A 16,013-nucleotide genomic window follows, 5' to 3' on the forward strand; every position below is an offset into this window, starting at 1 on the left:
GTTTTGTCCCTTTGTATGCCAGAGTCCAGATTATTCAGTCAATTACTTTCTTTTATTATATGTAAAGAAAAAGGCTGTTCACTTAACTGCTGGATAGTTTTTATTATGTGATTTAAATATATTTACCCTGGCTGGCATAGCTCAGTGGATTGAGCATGGGCTGCGAACCAAAGTGTAGCAGGTTCGATTCCCAGTCAGGGTACATGCCTGGGTTGCAGGCTGTGACCCCCAGCAACCGCACATTCATGTTTCTCTTTCTCTCTCTTTCTCCCTCCCTTCCCTCTCTAAAAATAAATAAATAAAATCTTTAAATATATTTACCTAGCTGAAATTAGAGGTTCTTACAACATATGAGCTTATTTTTAAACATATGTACAAATTTCTCAAAAGTAATATTAGGGTTGTCCATATTGTGCTACCATAAAAAAACCTCGAATACTGTTGATGGAAAACATGTTTATTTTAAGCCCAGGATAGTTTCCAAAAATTCAGAAGGCACCTGAACTGTTACCCAGGATAGATAGCAAACCAAGGCAGGGCGCAGAAGGAAGACATGTCTCACCCATTAATTCAGCAGGCTTGAGCTTGATCAGGTAGGATTCCAAAGATCACAAGAGAGACCATGATAAGTACAGGAGGAGGGAAGCATTTGAAATTTTGTGTGTTTTGTCTCCACTCTCTGGGAAAAGACACCTTTGAAACTGGGTATTAATCTCCAGGTCTGGAGAGGGGAGGAAATGGGGCAGTCTAGTGGTTGGCTACAAGCATTAACGCTCCAGTGTATTTTAAACAAAACTTGGTACCTGTGTTGTGACTGTTCGAGGCCAAACAGGCTCATGGGGTTTGGGTAGAGAGAAGAGTATTCCCAGAGCCATGGGGCTGCTTGACAAGCCTTTATTCAAGGGCAGGGCGAGCCACGCATGCTGCATGTAGTGTGTCCCCCTGGTGACTCTTCATGTCATCTGTCCCCTCTCTCTCAAGGAAAAGTCCCGGCTCCCATATATAATAAAATATAGACAAAGCTGACAGGTCCCAGAACATTGTGCAACACAGCAAGATTCTGTGCCTGCGGGCGCACTCAAGGCTGTGGGAACCATTTGTCAGCCCCAGTCTCAAGGCTATGAGAACATTACTCATCAGGCCTATTCTCAAGGTTACAGGAAACTGCTTGTAGGGGCCCAGACATCTGGGTGAGGAAGCCAGACTGCCTCCGTTTACCCTATAATACCTCATTTTCACTATAGGTTTTGTGTCTAGCCTGAATAATCTATCACAAGTGAGACAAGAACCAAGGCAAAGAAGCCCCATAATTTGAGTCTCTCTGGTGACAGAAAAAACATGGCCATGAGTGATTCAATATAACTTCACAGCTAAATCTTAGAGCTAGAACATGCATCTTCTTTTGTCTAAAGGGGAAGAAAACACTGGATTTTCATGAAAGCAACTAAATGCTTTGATTGAAATAACGAAACACATTTCTACTCAAAATTCATAGGCCTATTCATAGCTTTAAAATAATTTCTAGTTACATGTTTTTCACAGTTCTTATCAATATGTAGAATATTGTATACATTCTAATCACTAATACTTTTCCTGCTATTCATTATGTACATAGTTTGTGTCAGTTGATGTCTTTTAATCTTGTTTAAAAGTTTATCACTTGTATATAAATGTCTAATGTTAAGTAGCCATATTTACTATTTTTTCTCCTTAAAATGTAAATAGTCCAAATTATTGATATTTTAGTCCACTTTTCCATAAATCTCAAACTTTTTCTTAGTCTTGTTTGCTTAACCAGAAACTTCATCAACAATTCTTAACCTTTCAGACAATGGAAATTTGATAATATTTTTTGAACCTAGGTTTTATGTTTCTATCAAAAAATAACCCAACAAAGAACTTTGTTAAAAATATAATAAATACATGTTTTTTTCTGATAGTTGGAGAAATGAAGGACTGAAACAATTTTGTACTCCATGTCTCCTCCCACATAATTTTTTAAAACAAATATGTAGGGAGAAATAGAATTTGGGGTTTGTTTAATGTGGCTCAGTGTATTGAGCGCTGGCCTGTGATCCAAAGGTTTGCCGGTTCTATTCCCAGTCAGGGCATATGCCTGGGTTGCAGGCCAGGGCCCCATTAGGGGGCATGGAAGAGGCAACTACACATGGATGTTTCTCTCCCACTCTTTCTCCTTCTGTTTCTCCCTGTCTAAAAATATATAAATAAAATCTTACAAAAAAAGAAATAGAATTTGGGAAAAGTAATTAAGAGAAATTAAAGGGCAGTTGGTAGAGAGTCATTCAGAAAAATTGACATACTCCTAAAACATTGCTGATTTTCAGGAATAATTTTTGTTATAACTTATGAAATTAAAACAGTAATTAAGAAAATATTTGGAAACTGATAACCATTCTAAGAAAGCACTTTAGAGAAATACAAAGTTATATTATCTTGAAAAACAATGATCAAATTTTTAAAATTAATGTTTAAGCCTGTCCATCTTTATAAAAATATTGAGAAAAGAGAAGAAATGTTTGAACATTAATATATGCATCATAGGAATTTAATATTTTCTTCAATATGGATTCCTAAGAATATATAATTGTATTTATTGTCTTATATTTTTATTTTTTTAAAGATTTTATTTATTTATTTTTAGAGAGAGGGGAAGGGAGGAAGAAAGAGAAGGAGAGGAACATCAATGTGTGGTTGCCTCTCACATGTCCCCTACTGGGGAACTGGCCTGCAGTCAGGTATGTACCCTGACTGGGAATTGAACCAGGGACCCTTTGGTTCACAGGCCATCACTCAATCCACTGAGCCACACCAGACTGGGTTTGTCTTATATTTTAATAAAAATATTATATGATGGGTATACACACATTTATTCATGTATTATTTCCTTTTAAAGTCCCATTTAAAATCAAGTGGTATGATACTGAGTCAATTAAATATTATTTATTACAGTTCGAATTATCGTAGTGTTTATTCTCAAAGACAAACTGCCTCTGGGGCAGTATTTATGAATTCTAAAGTGTCAAGTGGATATTTTACCACTGTTATGTTTTATAATACTTTCTTTTCCTTGGTATGTTAAGTAATGCCTTGTGATAACATGAATTTGAAGCATTTTGTGTTAATTTATTTATACAATGAAAAGAAATTCTTTTGTATTCTACCAAAAAGAAACGTTAATTGCATTGTAAAGCTAGAATTTTTCATCACATTTAATTGAGTCATTTGATAATTATTACCTATGACTTGTTATTTTTATTTTTGAAGCAATTTCAGAAAAGATGTCAGATATGTGTGGAAAAGCTATATTATCGAAGGCTCTATTGTTTTCATTAAAAGTAAAATTTTAGTTTCAGTGCTCAGTACATGTTTAAGCTTCACTGGAGTTTAATAAATTATCCATAAACCTATAATTAAAAAAAGAAACTTTCAGAATTTTGCTGTTTTAAATCTTATTCTTTCCACTTTCCTTTTCTTTCTCTTTTTCTCCATCATTATCTTACTCACTCTTATAACTTGATTTATGTAAGTCTAAGCAATGAAAAAAACACATAAAATTATAGATAAATTATTAAAATAAAATGCCTACCCAACAATTAACCCGTAGACATCCAAATTGATTGATTAAAATTGGTGAAAATATCTAATAGTAAGAACAATTCCTATGGATACAGTAGTTACACTTTATTATCATAGTCTATGGCACATATTTCAATAAATATAAGTTCATATTAATCATTAGGAAACATAATATTGGCATGGTTTGTCATTTTAAAAGTCTTATGCCATTGACCATATTAAAAATAAATTGAAAATGTAAAGTAATACTCTAGTTTCTCAATAGTTTAAATTCTAGAAATTTTATAACAAAATAATAAAGAACTACTGGTTTTGGACTGACATAAATGTAAACAATAGTCAGATGCATCGAAATATGCCTTATCTGAACAATTTGGGAATACAATATTTAAAAAACATAGTGACAAAAGGTGCATAATTGATAAATAATGTTATTTAATTAAGCATCACAATTCAAAGAGATTAATAAATCATGTCTATACAAAGAACAATAAATATTAAAAATTCAAGAACACCAGGAGGTGGGATGCATGGAGAGGGCAAAGGGGAAGAAGTTGAGACAACTGTAATAGAGTAACAATTAAAAATTATTAAATAAAAGGACACCCTAGAGTAGTGATATGTTTTAGCAGAGCCTTGATACAAGATTGGCTTCCCATCTGTCATCTCTTTTTGTTTCCCTAGTAGTTAAGACATGTGTAAATCCCTCCTTACCCATCCCTGACCCTTTTGAAACAATGATTATAACTCTAGAGCAACCAAACCAATGAAAAGTCACTATTAACAGAAAAGATAAATTTTATTAAATTTCAAATATAAAAGTTGTGAAGAAATAGGACAAATAGAGCAGCATCTTCAAAAGTCTTGGGACAGTAAGAACTCCAGCATTAAAAATGAAGTGCAGTTTACACTAAGAAAATTTTATTAGTAACTGAATGAATATTCCACATAAACCCAATAAAATAATATTAAGTAAAAACTAGTGAGGGTGCCATTACAACTCTAAGTGCCTCTAAGTTACAACTCACTTGCGATAATTAGAATCAAAACTGTACTAATCAGTAAGTTTACTGGTTTATTAAAGTGTGAGAAACTAATTATCATTCTTTTTAGAGAATACCTACTTGAGAAAAACATTAGTCATAGAATTCAATTTACAGTGAGTTTCTATTAACAGACTAGTCTTATGCTATTTTAAAATAAGCTATTCATACAACCAACTTATACATACAACATTTTTATAACAATAAATTGTCTAAAACCATTTGTATTTTCCAGTTTAATGACTAAATTAGGTATGTGAAAACATATCTATTAGAACACCTAAAAACAAATTGTCTAAAAATGTCCAGACTAATAATGAATAAGAAACCCATGAATAATCCTTATTTTAAAGTTTTATTGGCAATAAGCAGTGAATAAAATACAATGTCTTAATATTTAGCTGACAGTTACTTGCAATAATTAAAAATAATTTTTCTTGTATCCCCATACAGATTTTAATCATGTAAATTCTTTTCAAAAATTGAAATGTAACTATATCTTTCACCACATTCATCCTTAAAACATGAATTCCCAGTAATTTTTAAATAGCGATAGAAATAAGGTTATTTGGATGTTCTGTATTATCTGTTTCATAAAAGAGTAAATATACTTTGGTCAATGCTATTCAGTTTTAGATATAATTAATAATGTCACATTTATTTCATTAAAAATTACTGACATCCAAAGTGTCATTCTTATTTTAACAGGAAGCCAGATTTTCCTCTCTTTCTGTTGTCCCTTTCTTTTTCAAAACATGGTAAATTAATGACTGATTTACATAAGAATGATTTGAAATTAAATTCTAAACAGTATAAAATACATTTAATCAAAACAATAAAGTAGTATGTGATTAATTACTTACCATATGCCTGGCTTTAATGTGTAAAAATGAAGATGATGCAGTAGCTCAGCATCTTTAAAATAATTCAATATCCAACTGGTATAAAAGCTCATTATTTATTTTATATTTAGCCAGTCTTTAAAAAATTGCAAGATATCTTGTGTAATGACATGTATCTTTTCCTGTTTTAGTTTTAAAAAATATATAACATATCTGAAGATGATTATAAAGTGATGCAAACGTGTGGTAGACAAGAAATCTGATGAAGTAATATTTATTGCTTTGAAATGTACTGATCATAAAAAAAGAACAAACTTTACTTTTCTCCCATTCATGATTATACATCTGAAAATAGAGTTCCTCTTTCTTCTATCCTAAAAGTGAATCCTCCCAGATCTCTACATGTAAATTTTTCAGATGGCATATGTGCATACTTTCAAATAATAGCTGTTTGTGTATATACATCTCCCCACATTCTTTCTTATTAAACCACAAAAACCTGGATTTTAGATTCAGAGAAGACTGTAAATAGCATAGAAATAATGTTATTCTTTTCCAACTCTATGAAGTAATGACTAACAGAGCTTTTGGACAGGATATACATTTTCTTTTAGGCAATACAAGAATTATTGTTCATACACAGCTAATTTTTTCTTAATTTCATCTCATAATTATGCTCTGTTTTTTCTAATTTGTCACTACAAATAGCATTGTAGGTAAAACTCATCTAAGCCAAAACATTGTCAGATCACTGAAGGCAGAAAATTTGAGAAAAAATATTTATTTAAAGAGAATTGTTAAGTGTTTATTTAAACTATGTCATTGATTGTTTTTGAAAATATTTATCATTGAAATTTTATAATATTTATCATTGAAATTTTATATAATATATTTTATCATTATATTTTATATAATTTTAATGGTAAGTTTTGTCATATTGGAAAAAATTAGAAATAATTTTAGTTTATGTAAGACAGGTCCATATTCATGCTTTTCATCTTTTATAGCTCAGTAGTAAAATATGAACTATTGAGTATTAATATCACCATCAAGTTATCTTTGATATGATTAGAATTTTAGAATATATAAAACTAATATGTCATCCAATATTTAATAAAGTATTGAAATGCGTATTTGTAACTTTGCAATCTATAAGATGCAGGTTCATTTTACCTTCAAAATGAAAGATTAAATGCAATTTGTTACATAATAGATAAAAAGAAAACACCTGGTTTAGATATCATTTTGCTTTTACCCATAATATTTTAACATAATAATACTCAGACACCAAAAAGCACTAAGATATAGATATTTTAATAAATAAAATAGCATTTGTTTGACAAATAATCAAATGTGAATTTTGTCTATTATGCAAAAGCTTTTGCTATTGCTTAAAGTTTGAATTCAATATTTATATTTTCTGCTTAATACTGAACTATAGACATTTTTACTATCTACTATCTAACATACTTGTGTAACCTAAAATTCTATAATTAAAAAAAACTGAATTATCTCCTCTGAGTAAGATTTCCTAAATAAACATGTACTACTACCTGGACATTTCACGGAATATAATAACAAACACAATAAGCACAAAAGCACATACTATATATATATAATATCATTTATGAATTTTATGATTTAATAAACCAACATGTATTCAAAAAAGTAAAGATATAGAAAAACATGAGACTCAGGGTAGCCTCTTGCTTAATCAGATTTAACTTTCAAATACAGTCTTGTATTAAGTTCTAGCACTGTTACATTGTTGCTGTGTGACCTTGGTTCAAATATTTAGTTTCTTATAATTTCCTAATCTCTAAAATTATAATAATAGTACTTGTTATTCTATTGTTGAGAATGTATTTAATAATAATTAACATGTGATAAAATCTAAGACATAAAAAAATCACAAAATGTATTAACTTATAAACAGAACTTCAAATCCATAACAATTTAAGCCTACATATAGTTTTATGGTCAATACAATATTAAATTTCTTTACTCATGATTTAGAGAAAAGACATACCTAGAAAACTATCATTTTTAAAAATATTTTTTGATATTAATTGACTGATAATCTTCATTAAAATGCAGATTGTTTAATACAGTGATAAACAATAAGATAATGACACAAAATATTTAGGAGCCATATGTACTTTTTAAGTTTAAAAACAGGCAAAAAAATAAATTTAGCATAAAAAATTTAACTCTTAAAAAATTACTACACTTTTGAGAAAATTAACTGGATATTATTAACATTAACCAATTACTGTTAACTGTGTTTGTGGTAAAGGTAATGTAATTGATTTTTTAAGAGTTTTGCCTTTGGAGATACTTAGATGGGTTGATGAAATGATACAGTGAGTCTGGGGTTGGCTTTGAAATATAAGGGAAACAGGGATAATGAATAGAATTATAAATTCAACTAAAGTGCTTGTAAAGTGTTCATATGTAAGCTGGTTGGTGGATGCATGGAAAGTCACTATAATATTCTATTTACTTCTATATATATTTGAAAACTTCAATAATAACGTGTAAAAAACCCACCAATCTTAACTGTCGAATAGGCATTGATCTTTCAAAATGACTATATCTGGGAAAGATAGCAGCAAGATAATGGAATAGGCACCAACAAATCTCTATTCTTAACAAAATGCTGAAAAATTGGGACCAATTTTCAGAGAACTCAGGAGATAGTCACAATTTTATATTAACCAAATGAATACTAAATCAAGAAAAAGTCACTTTAAATGTTGTAAGAAAGTTTTGTGAAAAAAAGTTAAGGGAAGCAAGGAAAGAATGTATAAACAATAAAGAATATCAATAAGGAGAACAGGATTATAAAAAGGAAACAAACACAAATTCTGAAGTTGAAAAGTATAATAATTGAAATGAATAACTAATTAGAGGGGTTCCACATCAGATCTGATCAAGCAGGGGCCAGAATCAGGAAGTTTTTAGAGTTAATTTTAAGAGAGGACACTTGAAATGTACCAGTAAGAGAAGAAAAAACAGTTCTGTCAGAGAATTGTAAGAGACCATCAAGTACACCAACTTATAGAGCATGTGAGTCCTAGAAATATGCGAGAAAAAAGATGTAAAAAAAGAGTACTTAAAGAAATAAAAGCAGAGCACTTCCCATATTTACTGAAAGTATTAGTTTATATTCCAAGAAATCAGCAAAATGAATCTAGAATAATGAAGAACAGAGAATCTTAAAGGCATGAAAATTGTCTTATTGTATACAAGAATTCTATGTATTATTAATACCCAATTTCATATCAGAAATCATTGAAACCAGAGGCCAATAGAATGATAAGTTTGAAGGGCTAAAAGGAAAAACAGAAAATGCCAACCAAGAATTTTATATATGGGAAAATTGTTCTTCAAAAAACAGGATGATGTTAAGATATTTGCATATTAAGAAAAAAGCAAAAAACTAAAGGAGGTCTGTTATCATCAGATATGCCCTACGAGAAATAAAAATGTCTGGTGAAGATAACTACACGGACAAACACAAAATCTAGTAACATCTTTTTTTATAACCCTACTTTTTATTTTCTACCTGATGTAAATACAGTGCCTAATTATTTTCATAATTCTATTTTGTGAAATATGATATAAAAATATTATTTGTGACAATAATATCATAAAAGACAGATATCTGTGGATCAGCAGAGGCTTTGTATTCTACTGAAAGTAAGTTGATATCAAATCAAACTAGATTGCTATAAATATAAGACATTAAATGTAATCTAATGATTCAATATCAAAAAATAAACCATTAAGTAATAAACTCTTTGGATAATCATGATGTGCCAATATAAGCTAATCACTTATAATAAATATACCACTCTGGTGGGGAATATTAGTAATGAGAAAGGCTATGCATTTGTGAGGGCTGAGGGCACATGAAAATCTCTGTGACGTCCACTCAATTTTGCTGTCAACAGAAAACTACTCTAAAGACACAAAATCTTACTTTTTGAAAATAGAGTATATTGACTTGAAAATAATCTAAATCTAGGTGAGTGAAAGTAAAATAATGTACAAGTATGCAGACAAAAAGACACAAGAAAATAAAATGGTTAACTTAAAAAAAAACTAAACACAAAAAAGGCAGTAATTCAGGAAATGAGTGACCAAAGATTTTGATAAACACTGAAAAATTAGGGAAATGGTGGAAGTTTCTGCTTGTAAGTTATTAATGTTCATATAAATGGATTAAAAACTCCAATCCAATGGTTGAAATTAGAAAAGGGAATAAAAATCCAACTATAGGCTATTCACAAGTAAGACACATCGGTTGCAAAGACAAATGGATACAAAAGATGGAAAAAAAAAGATATTCCATGAAAATAATAACCAAAAGAGAGCTGGTGACTATCATAATATCATTCAGATACACTGTAAATCAAAAACAGTCCTTTTATTAGCATTAGATGCAAGTAAAAGATCATCAAGAAGATAAAGCAATTGTAAATATTTATTAACTAACCATAAAAGGTTGAAAATACATGAAGGAAACATTTACAAAGGTAAATGGAGAAACAACCATTTCTACAGTAATAGTTGAAAACTTCAAAGGACCACCTTCAATAATGGATAGAACATACAAATAGAGGATCAATAAGGACATAGAGAATGTGAATAACACTATAAAGCAACCAGACCTAATAAACATATCTAGAACACTCCATCCAGCAAGGATAATCTGCACATTATTATCAAGTACAAACAGAACATTCCCATGATAGACCCTATGTTAGGGTAAAAAATAAATCTCAAGAAATTTGCAAAGACTGAAATCACATAAAGATTCTTCTCCTACTATATTAGAATGAAACTGAAAATGAATAATGGAAAAAAACTGAAAATTCAAAAATATGTGGCAAGTAAACCACAAACTCTTAAAAATCAACATCAAAGAAAAATGACAAGGAAAATTAGAAAATACTTAGAGTCAAAAACAAAACACAGCATATCAAAACATATAAAACATAGTAGTATTATTCAGAGAAATATTTATAATGAGAAACATATTTTAAAAAAGAAAGATCTCAAATCAATAACCTAACTAGAAAAATAAAAACAAACCAAACCCAAAGCCAGCTGAAAGGAAAAGAAATAATGAAGGCTTAAGCAGAGATAAATAAAATTTAGAATACAGGAACAATCAATAATACCAAATGTGGGTCCTTGAGTTAAAGAACATTAACATATGTTTAGCTACATTGACAACAATAAAAAGACAGGAGACATAACTAAAATCAGAAATAATTTTAAAGCTAATTCTGCATAATTTTAGAACCGACCAGCTAGAAGCAATCAATGATGCACTGCTTGGTGCATATTGTATCTTAATGCCCACTGAAAATGGTAGAAGTTTGTGTTACTAGTTCCCTGCCTGTCTTTCTTTTTGGGTCACTATTGTCATTTCTCCCTGGAGATCACTTACAGTAGATCAAGTCCAAAAACTAACTTCATTGGATATTCTAGCAACATATCTAAGAAGTGATAAAATTGACTCAGGAGTGATAAATATTTACCTTCAATTATAAAAAAAATCCAATTATAAAATTTCTGTAGGTTACTCCAGAGAACGTTTGTGCAAGCAACAAGGTGTTTTCTTCTAGAGACTCTGCATGAGAAGAAATTCTTGGCAAAATTTGTTATTGATGATGCATATCGTATCAGTCAGGGGAGGCAAGATTTTCATCAAGATTACAAAAGAATGAATATGCTTCCCCAGAAGATTCCCTTGGTTCTAGTGATGGCATTTACTGCTACATATAATCCCAGGATCCGGAAGGACATCGTACTCAACTAAAGATTCTCCGACCACAGGTGTTTAACATGAGCATTAATATGTACAACCTGTAATATGTGTTATTTAAAAAAAAGGTGGTATTTGATTGTTTACAGTGGATCAGAAAGCACCATCCACATGATTCAGGGATAATTTACTGTCTCTCCAGGTGGGAATGTGACACAATGGTTCACTCCTTTAAAAAGGATGTTCTCACTGCTCTTGCTTATCGCACTAGCCTCAGTGATTCTGCCAGAGACAACATGCAGCACAAGCAGACCAGTCAGGATGACTGCGGAGTTATCTGTGTGACACTGGTTTTTGGAATAGGGATTGGCAAACCCAATGTGTGATTTGTGATACACATGTCTCTCCTTAAATCCATGTAGTGTTGCTGCCAAAAATCTAGCAGAGTTGGAAGAGATGTTGAAATATTTCACTGTCTGCTTTTGTATACTTAACTATCTTGTTGACCAGACTGAAGTGACTTATACTGATGGAGGAAGATGGAAATCATCATACAAGAGAGACACACTTCAATATTTGTTATAGTGTGATACATTACTACTTAAATATAACAGAATGCAGAACACAGCTTTTGGCTTTTATTGGTGAAATTGGATTTAATCCTGATTTTTGTAAGAAATACCCAGATTTTTCTTATGATAATTTCTGTAAAACAAAGGCTTATAAGATATGATATGTGACTGGCAACATAAAAAACACTGTAAGGTTTGTTCAAGGACGTACATAGTTCAGCACAAGAAATGAGGAATACAAAACCTGTAGCTCCTTGTGGGAGATTTGCTATGAATATGCCAGTTGACATTTTCTTGGAGAATAAGTATGCAAAAATTCAGTTGTGGATATTTGAAAAAGATGTATGCATGACACAATGCAAAATACTTTTTATTCATTTTGTTTTACTTTTTTTATTGATGTTTGAATACAAGTGTCTCCATTTTCCCACCATCATTTTCCCCTGCCCTACCCACACCTACCTCCCACCCTCAATCCCACCCTCCTTAGCCCTGTCCATGGATCCCTCATACATGTTCATTTACATCCTTTCCCTCTTTCCCACATTATTTCCTTGTCCCCTCCCCTTTGGTTATTGTCAGTTTGTTGTCGATTTCAATGTTTCTGGCTATATTTTGCTTGCCAGTTTGTTTTGTTACTTAGGTTCCACTTATAAGTGAGATCATATGCTATTTGTTTTTTACAGCCTGGCTTACTTCACTTAGCATATTTTCCAGTTCCATCCATGTTGTCACAAAAGGTAGAAACCCTGTTTCTTTCTGCTGTGTAGTATTCCATTGTATATATGTACCATAGTTTCTCGATCCACCTCAGCTGCTTCCAGGACTTGGCTACTGTAAATTGTGCTGCTATGACATTGGGTTGCATAGGTACTTTTGAATTAGTGTTTCAGGATTCTTAGGGTATACACCCAGCAGTGGAATTGCTAGGTCAAAAGGCAATTCTATTTTTAGTTTCTTGAGGAAATTCCACACTCTTTTCCACAGAGGCTGCACCAGTCTGCATTCCCATCTACAGTGTACTAGGATCCCCTTTTCCCCACAACCCTGCTAGCACTTATTGTATGTAGATTTGTTAATAATGGACATTCTGACTGGTGTGAAGTGGTATCTCAGTGTGCTTTTAATTTGCATCTCTCTGATGGCTACTGATACTGAGCATCTTTTCATATGTCTCTCTGCCCTCTGTATGTCCTCCTTGGAGAAGTGTCTGTTCAGGTCCTTGGCCCATTTTGTTATTGTATTGTTCATCTTTTTGGTGTGGAGTCATATGATTTCTTTATATATTTTGTATATCAAATCCTTGCCCAAGATATCATTGGCAAATATATTTTCCCATACAGTTGGTTCCCTTTGCATTTTGATAATGTTTTCTTTAGCCATGCAGAAGCTTTTTATTTTGGTGAAGTCCCATTTGTTTATTCTTTCCTTTATGTCCCTTGCTCTAGGGGACATATCAGTGAAAATATTGCTGCATGGAATATGAGATTTTCTTGCCTATCTTATCTTCTAGGACTTTTATGGTATCACAACTTATATTGAAGTCTTTTATCCATCTTGAGTGTATTTTTGTGTATAGTGGTTGAGTTTCATTTTTTTTTTCATGTAGCTGTCTAGCTCTCCCAACACCATTTGTTGAAGGGGCTATTTTGGTTCCATTTTATTTTTCTGCCTCCTTTGTCAAATACTAATTGACCATAGAGACTTGGGTTTACTTCTGGGCTCTGTATTCTGTTCCATTGATCTATGTGTCTGTTCTTATGCCAGTACCAGGCTGTTTTGATTACTGTGGAATTGTAATATAGTTTGATTTCAGGTATGGTGACCCCACCTACTTTGTTCTTCTTTCTCAAAGTTGCTGCAGCTATTCAGGGTCATTTATGGTTCCATATAAATTTTTGAAGTGTTCGTTGTGTATCTGTGAAATATGTTATTGGTATTTTAATAAGGATAGTGTTGAATCTATAATTTGCTTTGGGTAGTATAGACATTTTGATTATATTAGTGCTTCAAATCCATGAACATGGTATGTGCTTCCATTTCTTTGTGTCTTCCTTAATTTTTCTTTTCAGTGTTGTGTAGTTTTTTGAGTACAGGTCTTTTACCTCCTTGGTTAAGTTTATTTCTAGGTATTTTATTTTTCTTGTTGCTATACCAAAGGCAATTTTTTTCCTGATTTGTCTTTCTGATATTTCATTTTGGTGTACAAAAAAAACCCTTCAATTTATGAATATTTACTTTGTATCCCACTGTTTTGCCAAATTCACTTATAAGATAGAATAGTTTTTTGGTGGAGTCTGTAGCGTTTTCTATGTACATTATCATGTCATCTTCAAACAATGACAGTTTTACTTCTTCTTTTCCATTTGGATGCCTTTTATTTGTTCTTGTCTGATTGCTATAGCAGGATTTCCAGTACTATGTTGAATAGAAGTGGTAAAAATGGACATCCTTGTCTTATTCCTGATCTTAATGGGAAAAATTTTAGTTTTTGTCAATTGAGTATGATGTTGGCTGTAGGTCTCTTGTATATGGCTTTTATTAGGTAGAGGAATGATCCTTCTGTACCCACTTTGCTGAGTGCTTTTTATTATAAATGGGTGCTATACCTTATCAAATGCCTTTTCCACATCTATTGATATGATCATGTAGTTTTTGTCTTTGCTCTTATTTATGCGGTGTATTATGTTTATTAACTTGCAAATATTGTACCATTGTCACATCTCTGGGATGAATCTCACTTGGTCATGGTGTATAATCTTTTTAATGTATTGCTGGATGCAGTTTGCCAATATTTTGTTGAGGATTTTAGCATCTATATTCATCAGCGATATTGGCCTGTAGTTTTCTTTCTTTGTTGTTTCTTTATCTGGTTCTGGGATTAGGATGATGCTGGCTTCATAAAAAGACTTTGGAAGTCTTCCCTCTACTTATATTTTTTGGAAAAGTCTGTGAAGTCTTCCCTCTACTTTGATTTTTTTGGAAAAGTCTGTGAAGGATAGAGGTTAACTCTTCCTTAAATGTTTTGTAAAATTCTCCTGTGAAACCATCCACTCCATAGCTTTGGTGTGCTGGAAGTTTGCAAAAGACTTTTTAAAAGCTAATACTTGACATGATCTTGGATGAAGATTTCTATATCAATACTATTGACCATGCAATTGCCTATGTGATGCCTGAAAGTACAGCCTAAATCTACTGAATAGGCATTTAAAGATAGCCTTTTTATGGAAACAGAAAATTTCAGCCATATTTTAAAAATGCCTTAGTGACACAGGGATCTCAGAGAGAAGAAGTGCTTAAGAAATGTCTTGGAAAACTTACAGAAGTCTGCAAATCTCTGGGAAAAGTTTTTGGTGTCCACTACTGTAATATCTTTAGCACTGTTACTCCAAGAAGTTTGAAGAATCTTTATCTTCTGATCCTAAGGTTTTGCTTCAAATTGATAGTGTTTATGAAGACAAACCAAAAAAATGTGGTGCGGAAGTGATTCAGCTATTACAGAAATACTCTGAGTAGACATGGTTTGCTGAGGACAAGTTTCTTACAGATGAGCCCATCTGACAGCAAAGGCATTGGGAGAAACAGCATTAAGGAGTTCAGTGAGGAAACACCTACACCTTCTTACTTATTTACTTTGTAAAAATTTACTTTGTAAATAAGACCAAAAACAAAAGAAAAAGTAAAAGGGCACCAGTCTTTACAACTCCAAAAGGAAAAAAACTGTTTTCAGTAATTTCAAGACAAAATTGGGGTCTATAAAATGCAGAAACATATCTCTGTAATTAAATTCTCCAGCATAGTTTGGACCAAGATCAGCTGTGTGTAGTTGTCAGGTGGTACCAGGATCCAGTAGAAAATTAGGGGTTATAGCCCCAGAAAAGCCTGTAAATAGACCTTTCCTCAGGCCTTCACATGTATTTTCATAAGAACCAAATCTCAATGTACAGAGATCTTATTTCTTGTTTGTCAGCATCTGACAACCTGCAAATTTAAAGCTTCGAGTTTCATTATACTTTTTTGTAATTTTTACCCATATCTTTTAATATTGAAATGAATGATTTGTGTGACAGTTTAAAAAATAAGATGGGGATATTACTATTAATATTACAGTGTAAAAAGGTTTATTAGAGAACACTATGAACAGTTATATACCAACAAATTTGATAACTCAGAAGAAACA

At 31.8% G+C, this 16,013-nt stretch overlaps 1 pseudogene; it reads left to right on the forward strand.

Annotated features, from left to right (window-relative positions):
• Positions 1–11,479: 11,479 nt before the first annotated feature.
• On the forward strand, positions 11,480–15,759 carry LOC114488251 (annotated as a pseudogene).
• The last annotated feature ends 254 nt before the right edge of the window (positions 15,760–16,013 follow it).

This window comes from Phyllostomus discolor, chromosome 2, assembly GCF_004126475.2.
Source record: "Phyllostomus discolor isolate MPI-MPIP mPhyDis1 chromosome 2, mPhyDis1.pri.v3, whole genome shotgun sequence".
Lineage (NCBI taxonomy): Eukaryota > Metazoa > Chordata > Mammalia > Chiroptera > Phyllostomidae > Phyllostomus > Phyllostomus discolor.